Below are 22523 nucleotides of genomic sequence, written 5' to 3'. Positions count from 1 at the left end.
AAGAAAGCAGGAGACCAAGCAAATTTGTCCAGGTCTCGTTTATTATGCTGAGGTGCCTTCTTTTTAAAGCATACATCTCGGGGAGTAGGGGAGGGGTCGAGGGGGAATTTTACAAAGAACAAAGAAGCGGGCATCTGCTGACATGGGGGGCGAAGTCAGGCACCAGGCAGCGGGCACTCTGCATCTTATCTTCGGAACATAGATCCTCCTTGACAGCCTTGGGTGTCAGACTGGGCTCAGGCGTAACTCCTGTCCTTGGATGGCATGGGAGTTCAGGAAGAGATAGGGAAGAGGGGACTATAATTCAGCTTTTACAGCCTCAGGTGCCAGGAAGGGAATAGGGAGGAGGGGATGACAACCAGCTCCTAGCAAAGGCCATTTCGCCTAGGGAGATTGTGAAGGGCTCGCTTTTTCACGGGATGGTCTCTGACAAAAGCTGGTGCTGCAGACATTGGCAGGCACTGACTGCACAGGGCCCTAGAACCTTCTAAAGTGTGGTTTTTCATGTCTGCAACTAACACAACTGTCCTTTCACTTTAAAAACAAAGAAGACTTGAATCTGGGGAGATGGCTCAGCCGGTAAAGTGGTAGCTGCTCCAGCATGGGGACCCCTAATACTCCGGTACAAACTGGGTGTGGCAGCTTTTCATCCCGCTGTTGATAGACAGAGGCAGGAGAATCCCAGGGACACACTGCCCAGTACTGTAGCCAATTGGTGAGCATCAGGTTGAGCAAGAGACCCTGTCTAAGCTTAACAAGACAAGAGGACAGGGGAGCAATGAAAGGGGATAGCCAACAATCCAATGTTAACAGTACTCCAGAAACTCACACACATGCATACACCACACACTACACACACATACACACACATACACACACAAACACACACACACACACACACACACACACACACTAATATTCCTTTGGCTGCTTATAGAGAAATGATTTCATGGGTTAAGGGTGGAGCCAAAACAGATGGTAAAGCACTTAGTAATATAAAGTCAGATTACATCCACCTGTTAAGTTAATTACCTTATGTTATTTGTACAAAATGACAGGGTTCATTATCAAATTATATATGGGTGTGCATTGGCAGCACACATCAAGGAAGTAAAGGTGGGAGGCAGAGTGGGCTCCAGATAAAGGGGGCTCCAGGCAGTGCTGGCCTTGCTGCCTGCTGCTAAGCAAGCAAGCGATGGAAGTGGGCATTGTGATGAGCTACAGGCGACAGAATGCAAGAATTTGAAGCTTTTGTTGGATGCTCGGTTTTAAGAGCCTATCAGAGCTCTGGAATAGTCCCTCCTGACCAAGCACTAACTTATCATTGGATTCTTAATTCTCATTATGTGTCTCCTCCAAGACCAATCTGGAACTTCCTAAAAGCTTGGCTGAAAAATAGCTGGCACAGTCAACTGCATGTTAATCACTGACTAATTAATTAATCACTAATTAATTGCTCACTAATTAAGAAAATGCCCTACAAACTTGCCTACGGGTTATATAAAGTATATGATATGGATAGCTAGAGAATACAAATCTGGAGATATACATATACACAGATATGAATGTGTGTGTATATCCATATAGAAATATTATCACAATCAAAATCATAAATCAAATGGGTTGGGGTATAGCCTAAAAAAATTTAGGAATGACTGAAAATTCAAATTAAAGCTCAGTGGAAACAGTAGACTATTTAGCATGCAACAAACCCTGTGTCTTAGTTAGGGTTCCTGTTGCTGAGACAAAACACCATGACCAAAGCCGGTGATGGTACACACCTTTCATCCAGCACATGGGAGGCAGAGGCAGGCAGATTTCTGAGTTTGAGGTCAGCTTTGTTTACAGAGGGAGTTCTGGAGCTGCTGGGCCTACATGGAGAAACTGGTCTCTGTCTCCAAAAACAAACAAAACAACCCCAAACAAACCAAAGAACAAAAGCAAATTGGGAAGGAAAGGAAAGGGTTAATTCCATCTTTTGCTTTCATGTGTCACTGTTCCTTATTAAAGGAAGTAGGGGCAGGAACTCAGGGCAGGTACTGAAGCAGAGGCCAGTGAGAAGGGCTACTTACTGGCTTGTTCCTCATGTATTGCTCGGCCTGCTTATACATTCCAGGACCACCTGCCCAGAGGTGCCCAAATGGGTAGGGCCAACCCTAATAGTCACTAAATAAGAAAATGCCCTACAAACTTGCCTACAGGTCAGTTTTGTGGAGGCATTTCTTAAAAATTATGGTTCGCTCTTCCAGCTTGCGTCAAGTTCATATATGAAAAGAGATAGATGAATAACTAATGCATTTACCTGGGAAACCCTGGTTTCATCCCCAATACCAAAAAATAGGAAAGTAGATAATGGTTGACAAATACAGATTACAGATGACAGTGGAGAAAGAGGAACACTCCTCCATTGTTGGTGGGATTGCAAGCTGGTACAACCACTTTGGAAATCAGTCTGGCGGTTCCTCAGAAAATTGGACATAGTACTACCGGAAGATCCAGCAATACCTCTTCTGGGCATATATCCAGAAGATGCCCCAACCGATAAGAAGGACACATGCTCCACTATGTTCATAGCAGCCTTATTTATAATAGCCAGAGGCTGGAAAGAACCCAGATGCCCATCAACAGAGGAATGGATACAGAAAATGTGGTACATTTACACAATGGAGTACTACTCAGCTATTAAAAAGAATGAATTTATGAAATTCCTAGCCAAATGGATGGACCTGGAGGGCATTATCCTGAGTGAGGTAACCCAATCACAAAGGAACTCTCACAATATGTACTCATTGATAAGTGGATATTAGCCCAGAAACTTAGGATACCCAAGATATAAGATATAATTTGCTAAAAACATTAAACTCAAGAGAACGAAGACCAAAGTGTGGACACTTTGCCCCTTCTTAGAATAGGAAACAAAACACCCATGGAAGGAGTTACAGAGACAAAATCTGGAAGTGTGACGAAAGGATGGACCATCTAGTGATTGCCATATCCAGAGATCCATCCCACGATCAGCTTCCAAACGCTGACACCATTGTATACACTAGCAAGATTTTGCTGAAAGGACCCAGATATAGCTGTCTCTTGTGAGACTATGCCAGGGCCTAGCAAACACAGAAGTGGATGCTCACAGTCAGCTATTGAATGAACCACAGGGCCCCCAATGGAGGAACTAGAGAAAGCACCCAAGGAACTAAAGGGAACTGCAACCCTATAGGTGGAACAACAATATGAACTAAGCAGTACCCCGGAGGTCTTGTCTCTAGCTGCATATGAATCAAAAGATGGCCTAGTCGGCCATCACTGCAAGGAGAGGCCCATTGGACTTGCAAACTTTATATGCCCCAGTACAGGGGAATGCCAGGGCCAAAAAGGGGGAGTGGGTGGGTCGGGGAGTGGGGGGTATATGGGAGACTTTTGGTATAGCATTGGAAATGTAAATGAGCTAAATACCTAATAAAAAATGGAAAAAAAAGAAGACAGATGATCAGATAGATAGGTTGATATATAAATTATAGATAGATAGATAAGATGATAGAAAATAATGGTACAGGTGATAGGTAAAAGACAATACAAGAGAGATGGATGACAGATACAATACTATCTAAAGATGATAGGGAATAATAAGGTACATGACCGGTACATGAAGAGGTAAGAAAAAAGAAGACAGAGCTAGGAAGATAAAAAAGACAATGATAAATAAAGTAGCCGAGCATGGTAGCCTGATTCTTTAACCACAGTACTCAGGGGCCAGAGTCAATAGAATGCTTGTGAGTTCAAAGCCAGCCTGATCTAAATACTGAGTGCTAGGATAGGTAGGGCTATTCAGAGAAAGCTTGTCTTGAAAAACTAAAAATAAAACAAAACCAAAATGCAGATGAAATAGATGACAGGTCTAGATCATAGAAGAAGATATCACAGAGATTGATTGTCATACAGGAGATCTGTAGTTAATAGAGACAGATACTAGAAGATAAGATTAGCTGGATAAGTAGATGAAGATAGAAAGAATTTCAGGGACAGTCTGGTAAGGGAGCATGGGAATTGTGAGACCACAGAATGAGAAGACAACCTAGTTGGAACTGGGCAAGCATTCCACATTACTCCTTTCATAAGGACAGCAGTCATATTAGTTACTTCCTATTGCTGAGAAAAAGCCCCACCATGACCAGCAGTTGAGAGCTCATGTCTATCTTTTTTCTTCATTTTTCCACAATAGTTTTCTTTTTATTTTTTAAAGAAAATATTCGTTTTCATTCTAGTGCACTGGTATTTCACCTGCATGAATGTCTGTGTTAGGATGTCCGATCTCCTTGAGCTAGAGTTACAGACAGTTGTGAACTGCCATGTGGGTGCTCACGTCAGGATTCATTCCATCAACAGAAGCCCCACGTTATTTCAGAAGTATTATCCAAGGATGGGCTATAAACTCCAACACACAGAATACTCCAGCAAAACCTCCCCTCTCCACCTGTTCAGAATGCTGTGTCTTTTCTCATGGCCAGCCTAGGTGTGTGTGTGTGTGTGTGTGTGTGTGTGTGTGTGTGTGTGTGTGTGTGTGGTAAGAGTACAGAAAGGTCCCCCTTTGAATCATAGAAAATGCCTTTATTCACAGTCTTTCTCTACTGGAGGACCCTGTCCATCTAAGACCCAAAAATCTTGTAAGGGATAGGTGTACCCTGTGTGTTGCTCCATATTCCACAAACAGCCTTCTATAGGAAAGGGAAAGAGGGCTCATTTTTATTGAGTTGGTTAGGTTTGGCTGTTGCTGTTGTTGTCCTGGGGAGTCAAACCCAGAGTCTTAAGCTTGCCAGACAAGCACTCTGCCATTGAGCTGTTCCTTAGCCCAAGGAGGGGGTTTTGAGCATTCTCCCAATATTGCATGATTTGGAATAGAAGTCTCTTGAACACAGACCTACATGGGAGGTATAAACTCACAGTAGGCTTTAGTGAAGCAGGGCAAAAGGCCATGCAGACTGTGTGAATATGGGGAGGAAAGGTCCCCTTGTCCTTCACAATTGGCAAGATCGACCTGCAGATTTCCTGGGCTCCATGGCCTATGGGTGACATTGGAAATAAGAGAAATAGGTAACTTCCCCATGATGAAAACAGCTCCCCACGGACTAGACATAGTAAAGCTTGTGAGGTTTGAAAACCAGAAGGGGTGTTTGGGTGAGAAGCTTGACTGAATTTGTGACTAAATCCTGTCAGTCTTTAGTTGAGATTAATCAGTTTAGGAAAAAGCAGGTTGGGAATCGAACTCGGAATGCACCTAACATCTTTGGTGAAATGGTAAGCTCATTTCTATATACAAATCCTTGAAAACTGAGATTCAGTCATTCTTTCATTCATTTCTTCATTCATCCACTCAACATGTTCATGAAGGACCGCGTTTCTAATAGTTTTATTTTATTTAATACTTTAAAAATTATTTTATCACTTTTATCATTATTAATCTGTTTATATCACACACGTACCACACTATGCATGCAAAAGTCAGGGGATCATTTTCTTTTCTTTTTTCAAAAATTTTTTTTATTTTTAAAGTTTTATCTATTTATTATTTATGTGTACACTGCTGCTGTCTTCAGACACACCAGAAGGGTGTATCAGATCCAATTACAGATGGTTTGTGAGCCACCATGTGGTTGCTAGGAAGTGATCTCAGGACCTCTGGAAGAGTAGTCTCTGCTCTTAACCACTGAGCCATCTCTCCAGCCCCATCTGAGGACCATTTTCAAGAGTAAGTTTTCTCCTTCTACTCTGGATTCCAGGGATTGAACTCAAGATGTCAGAATTGCATGTGGGCACTGTTACCTACTGAGCCATGTTACTGGTCTGGTCCAAGCATCACTTTTGTGCCTAGCAATGAATCTGCACAGTTTATTCTTGCAAAGCCTTTTTAGTGCATCTATTATAATCTCCAGTGTGCTACTTACAAAGCTAAATAAGTGTGCTTAACTTAGGAGATAATGTAGGGTTTCAGTGTGGGTCCTCTCCCTTTAAGAACTGAGGCATGCCAGGAAATACCAATGACCTGCAATAGAAGGTCCTATCCTGGACCTCACTATATAGACTAGGATGGCCTCGAACTCACAGAACACTGCCTACTTCTGCCTCCCAAAGTGTTGGAATTAAATTTTATACCACTATGCACTTTGATCTTTTAAAAATTTTTCTATTATGTGTGTGCGTGCATGTGTGTGTGTGTGTGTGTGTGTGTGTGTGTGTGTGTGTGTGTGTGTGCTCACCCGCAGGTACTTTCATGAGTGCACTTTCCCATAGAAGCCAGAAGCCAGAGCTTGGTTGCGATCCCCAGTTGGGAATGCTGGGAACTAAACCCAAATGTTCTGAAGGGGCAGTAGATCTTAATTGCTGAGTCATCTCTCACTGACCATTGAGTCATCTCCCTGGCTCCAGGAAGAACCTTCCAGACTGGCAACCTGTGAGGCAGCTTCTTGGCACTGACAGAATTTGGAGATGCAGAGAAGAGGAGGAGATCAGAGAGCAAGTGATTGCATGCAGCTCTGGTTCTCAAGCTCTATCATCCTGGAAGGATGCAAACATCAGGAGGTGTTGAAAACAGAAGGGTGGAAGGACTGAGTTATGCAAGCACTAACCTTTGAAAATTCATAGCCTCTGCTCCAGTGATCTAAAATTTAAGAGGCTAAGAAGGGGCCCTATGCCATCCCAGCACACATCAGGTAGGAGGGTTTCAAATTAGCAGAACAACCTCCATTTCAGACTCAGTGTTCAATTTCATCTTCCTAGGCAATAAAACGTGAAGCACATTCTTTGGCTGCTAGGAGAAAGGCAGACTGTGGGCTTTTCCTAATTCTTTGGATTTTTATAGCATGTCAGTTAGTATAGCTCTGCTTACCACAGAGCCTGTGTCTCTGGAGCTGGAGCAGGCTGTGGATGTAAAAGGAAGTGTGGTCAGAACAGTAAAGCTCATGGTGGAGGGAGTGCTTGGTATCCAGGCTCTTAACTCTTTCAAGATCTGTTCAGCAAACACATGCATGTCTGACTGACTGGGGTTAGAACTCAGTTGATAGAGTGCTCACTCAGTCCTGGCTTCAAGTCCCAGCACTGCACAATGTGGGTGTGGGGATGGTACAGGCTTGTTATGACAGTCCTTGGAGGGTGGAGGCAAGATCAAAGTTCAAGGCCATTTCCCTCCTTGCAACAAGTTGGAGGTCAGCCATAGTTATATTGAGATCCTATTATTATAAACAAACAAATATAGAATACAGTTTGTATCTACATTACATACCAGGACTCCCCTGGGAAACACTCCCTAGTCATTAGGGATCTATTTTACATGAAACCTGTTACCTTAGGCTCTCTACTGTTATGGATGCTTTAGTGTGGTCTATGGTGTTCATGTCTATGGGGTTTGCTACCATTCAAATTTATTATGCTTTCAAAAGTACTTGGTAGATGGGATTGCTTTCAATCTTATAATTTCATAGCTATCTTTTGAATAGAGTTTAGCATATATAAAATAATTATACTATGCAGCCTGATGATTATTCCTTCATGATAAACATCTGCTTACAAGGAACAGTTTTGTATAGAGTAATGCTAAGTTTTCCATGTCTGAAACACAAGTTCTCAGAAAGAAAAAAAGATGGGATTACTGGATGAGAAAATTTTTTGGTGCTAAAACACTGGTGTCCAAACCTCTGTCTTCAGGCTTACCAAAGTGCTGGACTCAGAGATAAAGAACAGTTGGCATGAGAAGTAGAAAGGAGCCTTCAAAAGATAGACCTGGGTCCTTCAGTCCTACACCTGTTGCTGCTACTGTGAATGGAGCTGATCTCTGACCCTAACCCAGAGGGCTGGATCCCAAGGACTAAGCTGAATAGCAGGAATCATGGTACTGGAATGCTGGCCAGAGGGCCTTTAGCAGGTGAACATTGTTGTAGAACACAGCCCTCTGACCAAAACAGACATCATCTTTATCATGCATTCTCCCCCATCAACCATGCATTCTCTCAAGAGATCATCAGAAGCAACCTGTGGAATGCTGACCTTCCTCAGAAAAGGAGTCCCTGGATCCTTAGGTGAGACTCCAGCTTCTCCTTGCAGGCATTTTCAATTCGGCCCAATTGTACTTAGTCTGGGACTTAGGGATTATTAAACCACAATGGCTGTGGAGGGGATGTAGTTAGATGGGATGTATCAGATGTGTTGTGTGAAGAGTTTCCAGTGCGCCTTCTTAGGGTTCACCCGTGTACCTGCTTGTAACTCTTCACCCCCACACTGTAAGGAAATAGTTTGCTTAGTTTGTTTTCTATTGGTGGGATAGACTGCCATTAAAGGAAGTGACTTGGGATGGAAAGGGTTTATTTCATCTTACAGCTTGTAGTCCATCATGACAGGAAGTTGGGGCAGAGCTAAAAGCGGGGACCTGGAAGCAGGAACAGGAAAAGAAGCCATGGAAGTATGCTGCTCACTGGCTTGCTCCCATGGATTGCTCAACCTCTTTTCTTATGCAGTTCAAGAGCATGTGCTTAGGGGAACACCATCCATGGTGGGCTGAGTCGTCCTCTCTCAATTATCAGTCAAGAAAACCCTGCACACCTTACAAACAAGAGTCAGCTGACTCTGTGAGCTAACATCACTTCAAAGTGGTGCTCGCCCATCTGTAAGCACAGGAGCCCCTTGTTCAGACCCAAAGAGTGGGTCAAAGGCTTAGATGACCACCTGGGGCTGAGCAGAGAGTGTATGGCAGCTCTCCCACATCTCTGACCAGAGCATAGGTGGAACTCTAGCAGGGTGTGGGCCTTCCCCCCTTTCCTTTCTTCCCCAGGGCCACCTTTTAGTTCCCAACACATTCCAGCTCAGGCTAGTCAGCTGCCTGCTCTTGCCCTCCGTGAGCAATGATCCTGCATTACCAGGACATGACTTCAGAGCTTGCCTGAGCTTGCCTCACATCACTTGCCTTCTTCTTCCTGAAATCCAGGGGAAGAACATGCATAGCCCATTACCCAAGGTGCAGTGGGGTTATCAATCTGAGTGGGAGGGTGCCCAGGCAATGAACATTAAAGAGGGATTTTAGGAAACAAGAGTTTTGTTTCTAGCTCAGTTTTGGGCTCAGGGAGACTGCAGCTTCCTTTCCCAGATGATAGGTACCAACCAACCCTGGGAGGAAAGCCAGGAACGTAAGGGAAACACTGTTGAGCCCTATTGGTAGCCAGCACATCGCCATCAGTGGCAAAGTAGAGAAAAGCCACAGTTGTATTAGGACAGGTTCTCTAGATAAACATATCTCAAATCAGAATGAATTTTTCCGTGGATACAGAAAGTAAATTTAAGAGAATGTCTCTCTAATATCTAATATAGAAAGGTTCTTGGCCAAGGGAACTTAGAAAAATCAAGGACGGGTTGTCTCATGTTGCATGATATTACAGCTGATATTTAGCATGTACCAGAATTCTGAAGAAATAAGTATTTTCCAATGCCAATTTTAAAACTCAAACACGCAAATCGCCTTTTCTAAAATACAAAAATAGGTCAAGTATAAAAAATGAAAGAACAACCCTGTTCATTGTCTTTTATGTATGTAGGATGCCAAAAGAATCTATTGCCTAGATTGTAGGTGGATCTGATGATCCAAAAGATCAAGATTAAGAAATGGTTTTTCACTTCAAAAGGTATAATGAACACATTTCCCTCATAGTAAGCAGGGTTAGACTTAGGGTTAGGCTATTAGAGGGTTACGGTTAGGATTAGGGTTCTTAGTGTTAGGGTTGTTAGAGGCAAGGCAATGGTCAGGAAGCAGGGGTGAGCTGAACTGGAAGATTTATTATTTATTTGTTATTAATTCAATCTTTGACAATTTCATATGTGCACACAGTATATCTTGATTGTTTCTATCTCTCATTCCTACCTCTACCTACATCCTCTCTGACACTTGCACCTTCATGTCTCCATTGTGTCTTCTTTTTCCTCCTAGTTCCCCCATTTCTCCTCCCTCTCCATCCCTTCCTCCTCCTCTTCTTCTCTTTTTCCTCCTCTTCCTCCTCCTCCTCCTCCTTCTTCATCACCATCATCATCATTACTAAGGTCACTTAGTGCTGCTTGATGCAATATTACTCAATATCTGTTAGGCTGGATCTTGTGCATATAAATGGAATGGCACTGCCCAGGGTGCAATGGTCGCATTATATCCAGAAAACAAGTGTTTTACCAAATGTATCCTCTGATGCTCTTTTTAGCCACTCTTCTGCCATGTTCCTGTGGGTATTAGTTTTGGAGACTTTTTCTTTGATCTGAGAAGAATGGATCCTGATGATGAGGACAGCCCTAGGTGGAAGGTCTGTTCCTAACAGTTACCTTAATTGGCATGGTTTAGCTTGTGCCCCTCTAAGAAGCAGCAGCCACCATACACAGATCTCCTGACCTGGAAGACCCAGCCTGAGTCCATTCACTATGAGGCCTTTATGTACACAACCCAGATGGTTTTCTGGAACCCACAGCCCTAAGGGACCAGGTATATTAGTAGACAACTCACTGTGTGGCAGTGAAGGCCTCTCTTCAGTAAACACCTCTAGAGGCTATAGAGGCAACTCAGTTGGTAGAATGTTTGCCTGGCATTCAAGAGGCCCAGGGTTTGATCCTTGGCACCACATAAAACAAACATGATAACACATGCTGTAATTGCAGCCTTCCAAGGTGGAGGCAGAGGCAGGAGGATCTGAAATCCAAAGTTATATTTGGTACACAGAGTTCAAGGCAACCCTGAAGCCCTGACTAAAAAGTAAAACAAGAAAAGAAAAGCCTCTAAAAAAGGGCCTCTGATGCCTCCCCAGAGGTTAGCACTTGATATCTCTGGAGTTGTCAGTCTTGGCTTCTCTAAGTTGACAACAATGGAAGCTGGCCTGCAGAGACTCAATGGACACCAGCTTGCACTAAGGAAACCCACCTCTGTACAGTGAAAGGACATTGAAGAACCAACCAGAGTGGTCAGGACTCCTGTTTTATCAACTGCTGAAACCCAGAGTCACATGACTCCATGGTGCCAATATGACCTCTCTCAAAAAGAAATAATCTTAAATAAGCCCATTTAATGCTTTCTTACTTTACAATTACTTTTCTTTATTTTTTGAAATTGTAATATAATCTCATCGTTTCTATTCTCCAAACCAACCCACATATCCCCGCTTCCTCTCTTTCAAATTCATAACTGCTCTTTTCCTTTGTTATTTTATACATATATGTATATTCCCTAAACATGTAAACACAGCCTGCACAATCTGAACAATATTATTTATATGTCTGGCTTCGGTGCTGACCATTTGGTATTAGGCAAACAACTGGCAAAAGCACATTTTCTTAACATAGCATTAAAGTTCATAAAAATGCTAGTTATAGCCATTTGTGGTGGTGCACGTCTTTAATACCAGCACTCAGGAGGCAGAGGCAGGTGGATTCCTGGGTTCGAGGCCAGACTGGTCTACTAAGTGAGTTCCAGGACACCCAGGGCTATACAGAGAAACCCTGTCTCAAAAAGCAAAACAAACAAAGAAACAAACCAAAACCAAAACCAACCAAAGAAACAAACAAAAAAAAGACTGCTTTCAATACAAGTCCTCCAGCCAGCCAATCTTCACAGTAGACCTGCCTTCTACCACTAAGGCATGCTGGACAGTGCCACTTTTACCTTGGAGATGATAGGAGACCCATGCTTCAAGAATCAGGGAATGACACCCAGTTCAAAGGACACTTCTGCACTGCCACCACCGCAGCACCCAAATGAACCCCTACTCCTTTGCTGGTCTCTTCACTTTTCTCCTAGGCCTAGGAACAAGCACCGAAATGTCTTTAAACTGTGAAGCAGTGACTGGAGAAATGGTTTATTGTAAGAGAACTTCCTGCTCTTCTGGAGGTTCCAAGTTTCATTCCCAGCACCCACAACCAAGCAATTCACAGCTGCCTACAACTCCAGCTGCATAAGCTCTGAGGGCATCTGCAATCCGAGTGTCACACACAGATACAAATCAATAAAAAGTAAATCCTAAAGAGGAAATCAGACCATGGGAGTCTGAGCCCCAAACCCTCTAACAGATTCGCGCCACTCCACAGCCAAAGTGCAAACTCTCTCCCCAAGGTAAAGAAAGCCCAGTGCTATCTGGACCTAAACCACACCTCCACACAGGCCCCTCTGCTCTCCCTCACCTCTGATCACAGGCCTTCTGTCTGCCCTGATACTCACATCTCAGCCCTTTTCCAGGACTCCTCGATGCCTAGGTCTTTGCAAGCAGGCAGCCTCTACATTCCAGACTGCTCAAAGGTCACCTCTGCAGAGATGCCTGTCTTGACTTCAGTTTCCTCCCCTCCAAAACCACATCCTATCCCCAAGTTATGCATAACCTTGATTCATCACTACCTGGCACACAACATGACGTAATCACCTGTCTATCAGTGATTATCAACTAGGGAGGAGCCTTTTACAAATATAAAAGCTCCAGGCCTCACCCAAATCTTATGAAATCAGAATTCAGGAGAGCAGAACCAGGTTCTTCCAGTCCACAGACACCCCCTCCCCCACCAGGCAACTCTGAACACAGCCAGGACTCAGGGCAGCCTACAACAGTACTTTCAAACCCTGCTGCACACACTGCTCCTGAAAGTGCTATTAAAATGCACACTTTAATGCACACTCTATTTCCACAGCTCTACCATGGAACCTGAGGCTCTGCAAGTTCCACACCTCACTGACTGGTGCTGTCAGGTGAAGGATTTTGCAGTTGCAAGGGCCTAAAACTGTGCTCATCAACAAGACTTCCTACAAGTATGGAGAACAAAGTGCTGAATCTACACATGCAACAGAGTGGTCACCAACCCATGTGGCCACCAAGCATCTGAGACAGAGTAATGTTAGCAAAGAGCTGACTCATTCTAGGGCTACAATGCTGACCAAAAGCCAAAAGTGCAGTTCCCCACCATGAAAGGCCTCTGTAAATTCTTGGCCTAAGGAGCCTTCTGCAGTCTGGATGGATAGGAAAATTCCACCAAAGGCCTAGTTGATCACCAACACAAGAGTGGATAAATATTTCTCTAAGGTAGGGACACAGATATGGAAGACTTGATTAAAGCACCTTGGAGCCTCTTACACCAGGCTTCCATTCAAGGCCTTTCATCCACATCCCGGATCACATGTAAGCAGTCCAGTCTTCCTGTTCTCTACATCATCACCATAGATGCTCTGATCACATGTAAGTGTTCCCAGTCTTCCTGTTCTCTACATCATCACCATAGATGCTCTGATCACATGTAAGTGGTCCAGTCTTCCTGTTCTCTACATCATCATCATAGATGCTCTGATCACATGTAAGCAGTCCCAGTCTTCCTGTTCTCTACATCATCACCATAGATGCTCTGATCACATGTAAGTGTTCCCAGTCTTCCTGTTCTCTATATCATCACCATAGATGCTCTGATCACATGTAAGTGGTCCAGTCTTCCTGTTCTCTACATCATCACCACAGATGCTCTGATCACATGTAAGTGTTCCCAGTCTTCCTGTTCTCTACATCATCATCATAGATGCTCTGATCACATGTAAGTGGTCCAGTCTTCCTGTTCTCTACATCATCATCATAGATGCTCTGATCACATGTAAGCAGTCCCAGTCTTCCTGTTCTCTACATCATCACCACAGATGCTCTGATCACATGTAAGTGGTCCTAGTCTTCCTGTTCTCTACATCATCGACATGGATGCTCTGGCAGACATGACCTCACGTCACTGATCTGCTTGGAGAATCGGTTTCTCCCCATGGAACCACAGATTCTTTCAAAGAGAAGAGATGTCTAATCCCTTCACCTAACACACAGCAGCAGGTCCCAAATGAACCACAGCAAGAGCTGGGATGCACAAGGAGTGGTATCATAGTAACTGCACTACTAATCATAAAAGAGAAATTGAATTCAGCTGGAGGGAAACCAATTCCACCCTAACTGATTCAAGACGTCCCAGAGACACCAATTCAGATTTCAGGGCAGCATAAAATGATCGCCTGTTAACCTACTCCCTTCCAAGGATACACTGAGAAAAGGGGGGCATCTTTCTGACCATAGATTCAAAATCTGTTAGCCTGGGATTCTGAAGGAGCTGGTTTACAAACAAGTCACAAAGGACTACAACTCAGAATCAAATGCAAGGCCAGTTCCCACTGGAACTGCTAGGCGGAGCCTGGCCCCATGAACAGCATCCCCCTGGGAGTCTGTACAGTCCAGAAGGTCATTTTCCTTTTGCTGGTAGAACAGCAAAGCGATTTCCAAGATAACCAAGGACAACAGAATAAGAGACTCATGGCCATGGAAGAAAAAAGTTAAATTTTAATACTTAAGAGTCAATACCAAATTTATTTTAAAACTACATCAATGCCAAATGAGCTTAGGGGGTCAGGTGCTTGCTGCACAAGCTTGTGAACCTGCATGGGGATCCCCAGGATTTAGGGGAAGCAGAGACAGGCCATGGGGAACTGATTCAGGAAAGCTTTGCAAGTTCAGCCTCTGGCCTCAGTCAGCACAGGAGCCATCACACACACACACACACACACACACACACACACACACACACACACATACACACACACACACACACACACACACACACCCATCCACACACAGGCACACCTAGGGGGAGGGACAACAATTTCCATTTATATGCACGCCTTCATCCATTCATCCATTTTCTTCTCCCCTCCTCCATTCTCATTCCAGGGTCTATACAGTAACTACAGTGAAATCTGGTAAAGCAGCTACCATTTACTAAGTCTACTGGGTACTGTACCAGAACCTTCAGAAATAGACATGATTATCTATACTGCGAACTGGACTGTAAACGGTAAAAGTATATATGGGCGGTTAGGGTCTCATCCCAATTCATACAACTGGAAAGTGATGGAGCCTGACTTGGAGGTGGCTGATCTAGCTATGGGCAGTTTTGAGAAAGCACCATAACTAAGCATTAGATAACGCCATGCAGTTTGAGAAAGCAGCATCCAGCCAAGTTTAAACTCCACTTGCTGTGTCTATAACCTGAACTAATCTCCTAGCCTCAAATTCCTTATCTGCACAGCAGGGATAGAGATTAAACACAACAGTTTGATACCTGTAATACAGGTCAGGCACTGGCTAACTACTGACATTCTAGTTACAGGTGTGCAAGTCAAGAAAGCCTATTTCAGTCAGAAAATGACAACAGCTAGACATATTCTCCATTGGGAACAATCAGGTTTGCCAAAGTTAATCAGATAAATTTACTAATTCCATAACTCATTTAAGTAGAAGAGCAGGGACTTATTTTTTTAGTTGTATTTCTATGAAATGCGTAACTTTTTGTATGTCACTAAACCTACCCTAATGTCTCATCTGACCATAAAAAGACATTTGCTTAAAGTCTAAGTATTGTAAACATGGTGTGTTATTACACTAGACAGAGAACAACTTTTGGTTTTGGAAGTAAACATTAAATAATGTAGGAGGAGAAAGAAAGCATTATTTTAAGGAATCCACACTGAGTCCTTTCACCCTTCAAATCAGTTCATACACACTATTAGCTTAGAGTGGATGCTGGCCTCACTTAAAATGAGATAAGGCTGCAAAGAGTTCAGGTTTTCCCTGTTTCCAACTCAAATCCATTTTCTGCTTTGGAGGCTGAGTGAAGCCAGCCTGCAATTTAACAGAATGACCAAATCCAGTCTCTCTTTAATCTACTCAGTAACTGAGCTCTTGGGTAATCTCCTGCACTGCATGGAAAAGCAGCTTTGGGTTCCTCCAAAATAAACTACAATTAATCAGAGAGAGGCCATGCCAACTTTAATTGCAACTCCTATTTGCCAGGCTTTCCAACATCTGCCAGTATTACTGACACCTAACTGATTCAATACAATGAGAGAAGCGTCCTAACTTTATAAACATGGGCTGTCTTTTAAGGACATCACACACAAGTGTACTTTCCACAGAGGGAATCCCACCTTTTTGGATTTAATCATTTTCATAAGCATTAATGACGTATTTTCAAAACACTGTGACTATCTTCCTAGTGCTTTTCAAGGGCCCTCATGGGGGAGGGGCTCTCATCCCCCTCATCCCCCACCTGCCTCATTAAAGGCATCAGTGGCACCTAAAGGCCAGGCTGAGAAAAGTGGACTAAACCAATCTGCTCTCACTGAATTTGCTACAAAAGACTTACAAGCAGATCTTTGGGAAGACAGGAGAGAAAAAAGAAAGGGGACTAGGGTGAAGGAGAAGAACGGATACCCTAGCTCACTTCCAAGAGCAGGATGCTGAACCTAGTATTTTTCATTGAGTCTAGTCCTGACTGTGTAGGTCTACAAAGTCAAATATTTTACACGAAAGAATAATAGTCTAGTCCCCCACCCCACCCCCCCGCCCAGGCAAAGCCTAATAGCGAATGCTTTGTTCAAGCAAGGGGAAAGGATGTAATGACATAGCTTAATTTAAAAGCTCTCCGAACACCAGCCTCTGACACAAGTATTTTAAAATATGTAACTTGATCTTAAAATTCTGAGCAAAGGAAATGTAGTCATCGGTTCACTACTGCTACACATGTGTGTCTCGTTCTCCAGCTACCTTTTGTGAGTCCAGCTGGACGCACAAAGCCTACAGAGCTGAAAGCACGAAATTCTAAATTCTGTTGGGGAGGTAAAGAAAATGATGTAAGTGAGGCTTTCCCAAGCTGTGGACAGCTGTGGTCTCTGGACTCACACAGCCTCTTCCAAGCCTGCTTCAATTTTCAACCCAAACTGCTTCCTTCTCGCAGTCCCTGTTCCCCAGGGTCTGGAGAGCTCACTGCTTAGCCACTCAATACAATGACTAGGCAGTTATCCAGGTGGGTAACTTATCCAGGTTAAGGGCAAAGGAGCCAACTGTCAACAGGCACCACACAGGTAGCCCAGAAGCGGCCACCAAAGACCTTTTGGACCTCAAAGAGACCATTCTCCACATCCCTCTACAGCGCTGCTCTGTGGCACGTAGTGGGAACTGCCAGGCCTCCCAAGATGGGATGGGCACCCGTGCCTAAGCAGCTTGGGGTCCCTGCATCTGCTCTACATGTTGGCTCAGAAGCCACAGCTGCCCCCGCCGGGCTACTTCCATAACAAGTTGGAGAGGTCCGCGCAGGCAGACCCATCACTCCGGGGGCGCAGAGCTCGCAGGGGTCCCCGGCTCGAAGCCGCCACAGACTCTGCAGACGAAGTTGACCTCTCCGAGGATGGGAGCAAAGAACCTGAAACCTTGCGCTGGAAATGGGAACAGACTGAGCGTTCCCAAAAAAGGCCCAAGGTGGCCAAGCAGCCTCTCCCTAGAGCAGGGAACAAAGGGCTTCTGTGTCGGGCACTGCTGGTCCGGCTGCGTCCGGCTTTGGGGTACCAGAAACTTTTCCCGGGTGTGGGCGCAGGCGGAGGGCACTGGGTATCGGGCACCAAGCGCGGAAGCCTACCGGGTGCCCAGGGCGCAGCGCGATCCCCGCGACCCTAGCCTCCTGCCCGGCGCGGGCTATGCTACCGCTCACCTCCTCGATGGCCGCCACGGTGTTCCGGCACTGGGCCGTGCGCGTGGTGAAGCTAGAGGCCGTGGGCGCCATGTAGTCCTCAAGGGTCTCGGCCACGAATTCGGACACGGAGATCTGGTCCGGCATCGCCGGGGCGCCGGGGCCCGGACTGCCGCCGCCTCAGTCGCCCAAGGCGCGGGCTCCGACCCCGCCGCCGCTCGGGGACTTGAACAAAGAGAAGCGCGGGCGCGGAAGTCGCCGCGGGGCGCGGGAGCCACGGCGGGACGCCCGGTGGCAGCAGGGGCGCGCGCAGCCCGCAGCTCTGCCCGCTGTGCTCTCGGAGCTGCAGCTACCGAGTCCTCTGCAAAGGAGCCCAGACGCCGGCGCGCACAGTCGTGGGAACTGCGCGCAACCAAGCCTCCGTCCGGGACGCCTCCCGCGGAAAGGGGAGGGCCCGGCTGGGGAGGCGCCGAGGACCGCCCGGCGGGGCGGGGCGCAGGCCTGGCCGCCAATCGGGTCGCCCGCCGCTACCGCGCCGCCAGCAGGCGGAGGCCTCAGCAAGGAGGGCTACGTGCGCTCAGGGCCTGTCAGTGACTGTGGGCTGCCAAGTTGCATCTGCCTTCCGGACATGCTGGGGTTCGAGGGCGCGCCCTCTCATGAGCTGCGGTGCCCGGCTCCCACCCCGCACCCGCCATGACCTCTAGCAACATTGCCCAGAGGGCGTGGAGTGGAACCGGGGATACTGGCTTCCCAGCTGGAAGGGAGCCCACCCTTTTGCTCCCCAATCCCAACGTTAGCCTCAGAACCCCCTGATTTCCCCACCAGAACCTCAGGAAAGGGCCAGTGAGACAGTGTGGGTAGCTCGCCCCCTATAGGACAGTGAAATCCTCCAGGGCACTTTAGCGGGACAAGATGTAGGGACAGTTAGTTGGGGATGCAATGATAGGGACCATGTTCTGTGTGTGCGCCCTCTCACAGCCTTAAGAAGCCAGGGGTAAAGGCAGGTGTTTTGCATAGGGAGTTGACCATGGTACAAGCCGAATGGAAATTCAAACCCATGACCTTCGACTTGGAAGAATACTCCAACCCCTAGTAAGCATCCTGTCCCCTAAGCTTGTACAATTAGGGACACTCCCAGTTACCTGAAGACAGTTTTAGTGTGCTAGGCCAGGCTTCACCCTGAGAAAATCATAGAATGCACTGATGTGCTGTGGGAAGTGGGGGATACCCAAGAGAACCACTGGGCCAATAAATCATCTGAATTAGGACATTTTCATCTATATCTCATTCAGAAATTCTCAGCTGTATTTTAAAACCCAGAGGTTCTGAAGACACTAGTCAATAATCACACCCTCTAACTCCCCGAGGCAAGAGGCATGGTTACTGCTGCTGCCAACAATACAACCTAGAGAAACTTTACAAAAACCTTTTGTATGTCTGAAAAGAAGGGAATGTGAAGGACGTTATAAGCCCAACATGGGAAATAAAAGTGGTCTCCTGCTGCCATAGGACAGTAGACCAGTCCGTCTTTTTAAGGCTCCCATGTACAAATATGCTGTATGAGGTAGCAGCTGAAGTCAGACATTATGTATGGCTTCTGGTATTTTACCAGCACTGCCTGTGAATAAGTTCAGCCTTCAAAAATAGCTGTGCCAGTGGGTAGCTTTTATTCCTGTGCAAGGCAATAAACTGCAATCCCAAAACTCTGCAACTCTCTGCCACTTTCCACCGTTGTGAACATCCTTCTATTTAGTGTCTCAGGGACACACCTATCTCAGCATGTATAACTTGAGGGTATTGTGTTATAGTACAGGCTCTCCTTCACAAGGCATTTTCTGATCCCTCTGCCTCTCTTCCCACCTATAAGTGCTTTTGTTCTTCTCTGAAATTGAAGAATATTCCCTGTGACTTTTCAAGGTTTTATTTTTGGAGACATGGTCTCTGTGATGCCTTGGGAAGTTAAAAGAAAGTAGTGTTTTTCCTTGACATAATATAGTACCAGTCAAACTAATCAATGTGTCTAACACACACACAGACACATAGACACACAGACACACAGACACCCACACACAGAGTCACACACAGAGACACACACACACAGACATACACACAGACACACACACAGATACACACACAGACACACACACAGACACACACACACAGACATACACATAGACATATACACACACATACAAACACAGGGACACACATACACACACAGACACAGAGAGACACACACACAGACACAGACACACAAATACAGAGAAACACACACACACAGACAAACACAAAGGGATACACACACAAACAGACACACACACACAGAGACATGAACATAATTTAAGGTTTAAATGTTGAACAGGAATCAAGAGAACACTACCCACTCTTTTGTATGTGGTACTGAGGATTGATTCCAAGGCCTTGAACCTATAGGCAAGTTCTCGAACACAGAGTTACTACCCCAGCCCTCATTTACATATTTTAATGCATCGAGAAAAGAAGATCCTGGTATTACCATTAGAGACACGGACACCACTAAGTTTAGTTTTTAAAATACCTGAAATATCTATTTTTAAAAATAATTCTTGTTGGGAATGGTATCACATCCCTTTAACCCCAGCACTCAGGAGTCAGAGACAGGTGGATCTCTATGAGTTTAAGGACAGCCAAGTCTACAAAGTGAGCTCTACTATAGCCAGGGTTCTATACAGAGAAACCCTGACTCAAAAAATATATAATAATTCTCAAGAATAAAATTGTTCTAAACTGATTTGAGGCAATATACAATTTCACTTATCCCATACCATACAAACATTTATGTTTTGCTGTAAAATATAAATGCCTTTGATCATACAGTATTCTTGTAGACCTCACTAGGGGCTGGTTCAAAATACATACCATGTAAACCTATGTTAGTTTTAAAGTCTGAGAAATTATGAAACCACATATATTTGAGCCTATATTTTTCATATAAAAGACTATAGTCCTATTATTTTTTCTCTTCGGTGTACTGGTCTGTTTTTGTTGCTACAATATACCTGAGGTTGAAATTTTTGAAGAAGAGGAGGTTGGCTAGGATGTTGCCCAAATGGTACATTGTTAGTGTTTGTCTAGAGTATATAGAGCCTGTGGGTTCATCTCTACACCGGGAGATAATAAGAACAGCAAGGGGAGGGGAGAGGGGAGGAAATTAGCTAGTGGTTTTGTAAGCTGCCCTGGTTAGTTATGTCAACTGGATACAAACCTAGATATAACTAGAAGGGGAATCTCAGTCAAGGAATTGTTTCCATCAGATTGGGATTCAGACATGTCTGTATGACATTTTCATGATTATTAATTGATGTAGATGGGCCCAGTCCACTGTGGGTGGCACAATTCCTAGGCAGGTGAGCCTGGCCTGTGTAAGAAAGAGGCTAAGTAGATCAAGGAAAGCAAGCCAGTAAGCATCATTCCTCCAAGGTCTCTGCTTTAGCTCCTACCTCCAGTTCCTGCCTTGGCTTTCCTGAATGATGGTCTATAACCTGTAGCCCAGTTAAACCCTTTCCTTCCTCAAGTTCGTTTTAATCAATGTTTTATCACGGCACAGAAAACAAACTAGGACAGAGGTGTACAGTCTAAGATCAAGCAGCCCCTTCCATGTAGCTTCATGTAGGTGGTAGCATAATGTTGACATTATTTACATGTAAAATTGATCACAGGCTGGAAGCCAGAAAAACAGACATCCAACTTCCTACTTTAGAACTCACTTTAATGAGAACTAATGGAGGTTCCCAAGAAAACTCCCTTAATTGCTTCCAAGGATAGTACCCTCAGTGCCCTAACTCCTCCTAGTCCCCAAATGAGCACCACCATGACACCAAGGCCAACGCTACAATACGAGGACCATTAGGGGACAAACCACATCAGAGCAGTAGCAGAGAGAGAAAGGGTTTGTTATCCCAGAAGTTGGGATAAGCAAGAACTATGCATAAATTCATACAAGTTCATTTCAGATCAGTTTTATTTTGTTTTGTTTTTGTTTTTGTTTTTTCTTTGAGACAGGGTTTCTCTGTGTAGCCCTGGCTGTCCTGAAACTCACTTTGTAGACCAGGCTGGCCTCGAACTCAGAAATCTGCCTGCCCCTGCCTCCTGAGTGCTGGGATTAAAGGCATGTGCCACCATGCCCCGCACTTCAGATCAGTTTTACCACTGAGAGTTATTTTTAAAAACTAGGCCTTTGCCAAGTGTGGTGGCCATACCTTTAATCACAGCACTCTAACAAAAGAAACAGGCAGATCTCTCTTAGGCTGTGGCTAACCTGGGCTGCACAGTGAGACCCTCTCTCAGACAAGTGGATTCTTTTTGAGACTTTGAAGAGCTAAAAACATCTGGATAAAGACTTGTAGACCTCTCATGACATCATCAGCATCCTCTCAACAGTGCATCTGGGAGATAATGGAAGCTAGCAGACAGGCCTTTGTTGGGGAAGTGTTACTAGATCCTTTCAGGGAAGAGAATACTGGAAGTCTGGCTTTCTATCCTCTCTCTGATTCTCCTCTGTCATGCTGTAAGCATCTCTCCCCTCCCCTGCATTCTTCCACCACAATGTCTTGCCTCACCTAAAGTCCCCAAACCAGCAAGACCAAAAGACAGAAACCTCTAATCCTGTAGGCAACATAAGCTTCATCCTTTACTCGATTCAGCTAAGGCAACCAAAGGAAGAAGGATAGAAAAGCCCATGCCTGGTGCCCAGTAAGATTGGCTAACAGCCCATTTTCCAGAGGAATGTTCTGCCTCTAGTAATTCCCAAGAACCTGAGGTTTCTCACTGTCCAGCCAAGGGAAAAGGTAATGTTCTCAGCTCCGGAATTTTCTGGAGGCTTGGCTGATTTAACACAGACATTTCCAGTTTGCTTGCAGTTAACTTGTAAATGATTACTCTTGGAATGAACAGGTCTGAGCCTTAAAGGAACTTTGTGGTAAACAATGCAATAAAATAGGGACACCCACAAG

General features: G+C 45.0%; 1 non-coding gene across 2 annotated transcripts in view; it reads right to left on the bottom strand.

The window, feature by feature from the left end:
• Gm4983 overlaps positions 1 to 18160 on the bottom strand; it is a 72976-nt gene extending 54816 nt beyond the window's left edge. For both annotated transcript variants that reach the window (XR_003950239.1, XR_003950238.1), the window contains exon 1: positions 17554 to 18160. This is a non-coding gene — a transcript (predicted gene 4983). The remainder of the gene's footprint in view (positions 1 to 17553) is intronic.
• Positions 18161 to 22523: the final 4363 nt, after the last annotated feature.

This window comes from Mus musculus, chromosome 12 (assembly GCF_000001635.26).
Source record: "Mus musculus strain C57BL/6J chromosome 12, GRCm38.p6 C57BL/6J".
In the NCBI taxonomy this organism is placed as follows: Eukaryota; Metazoa; Chordata; class Mammalia; order Rodentia; family Muridae; genus Mus; species Mus musculus.
Note: the sequence above shows the minus strand (reverse complement) of the source record. Positions and strands in the feature narration are given on the sequence as shown.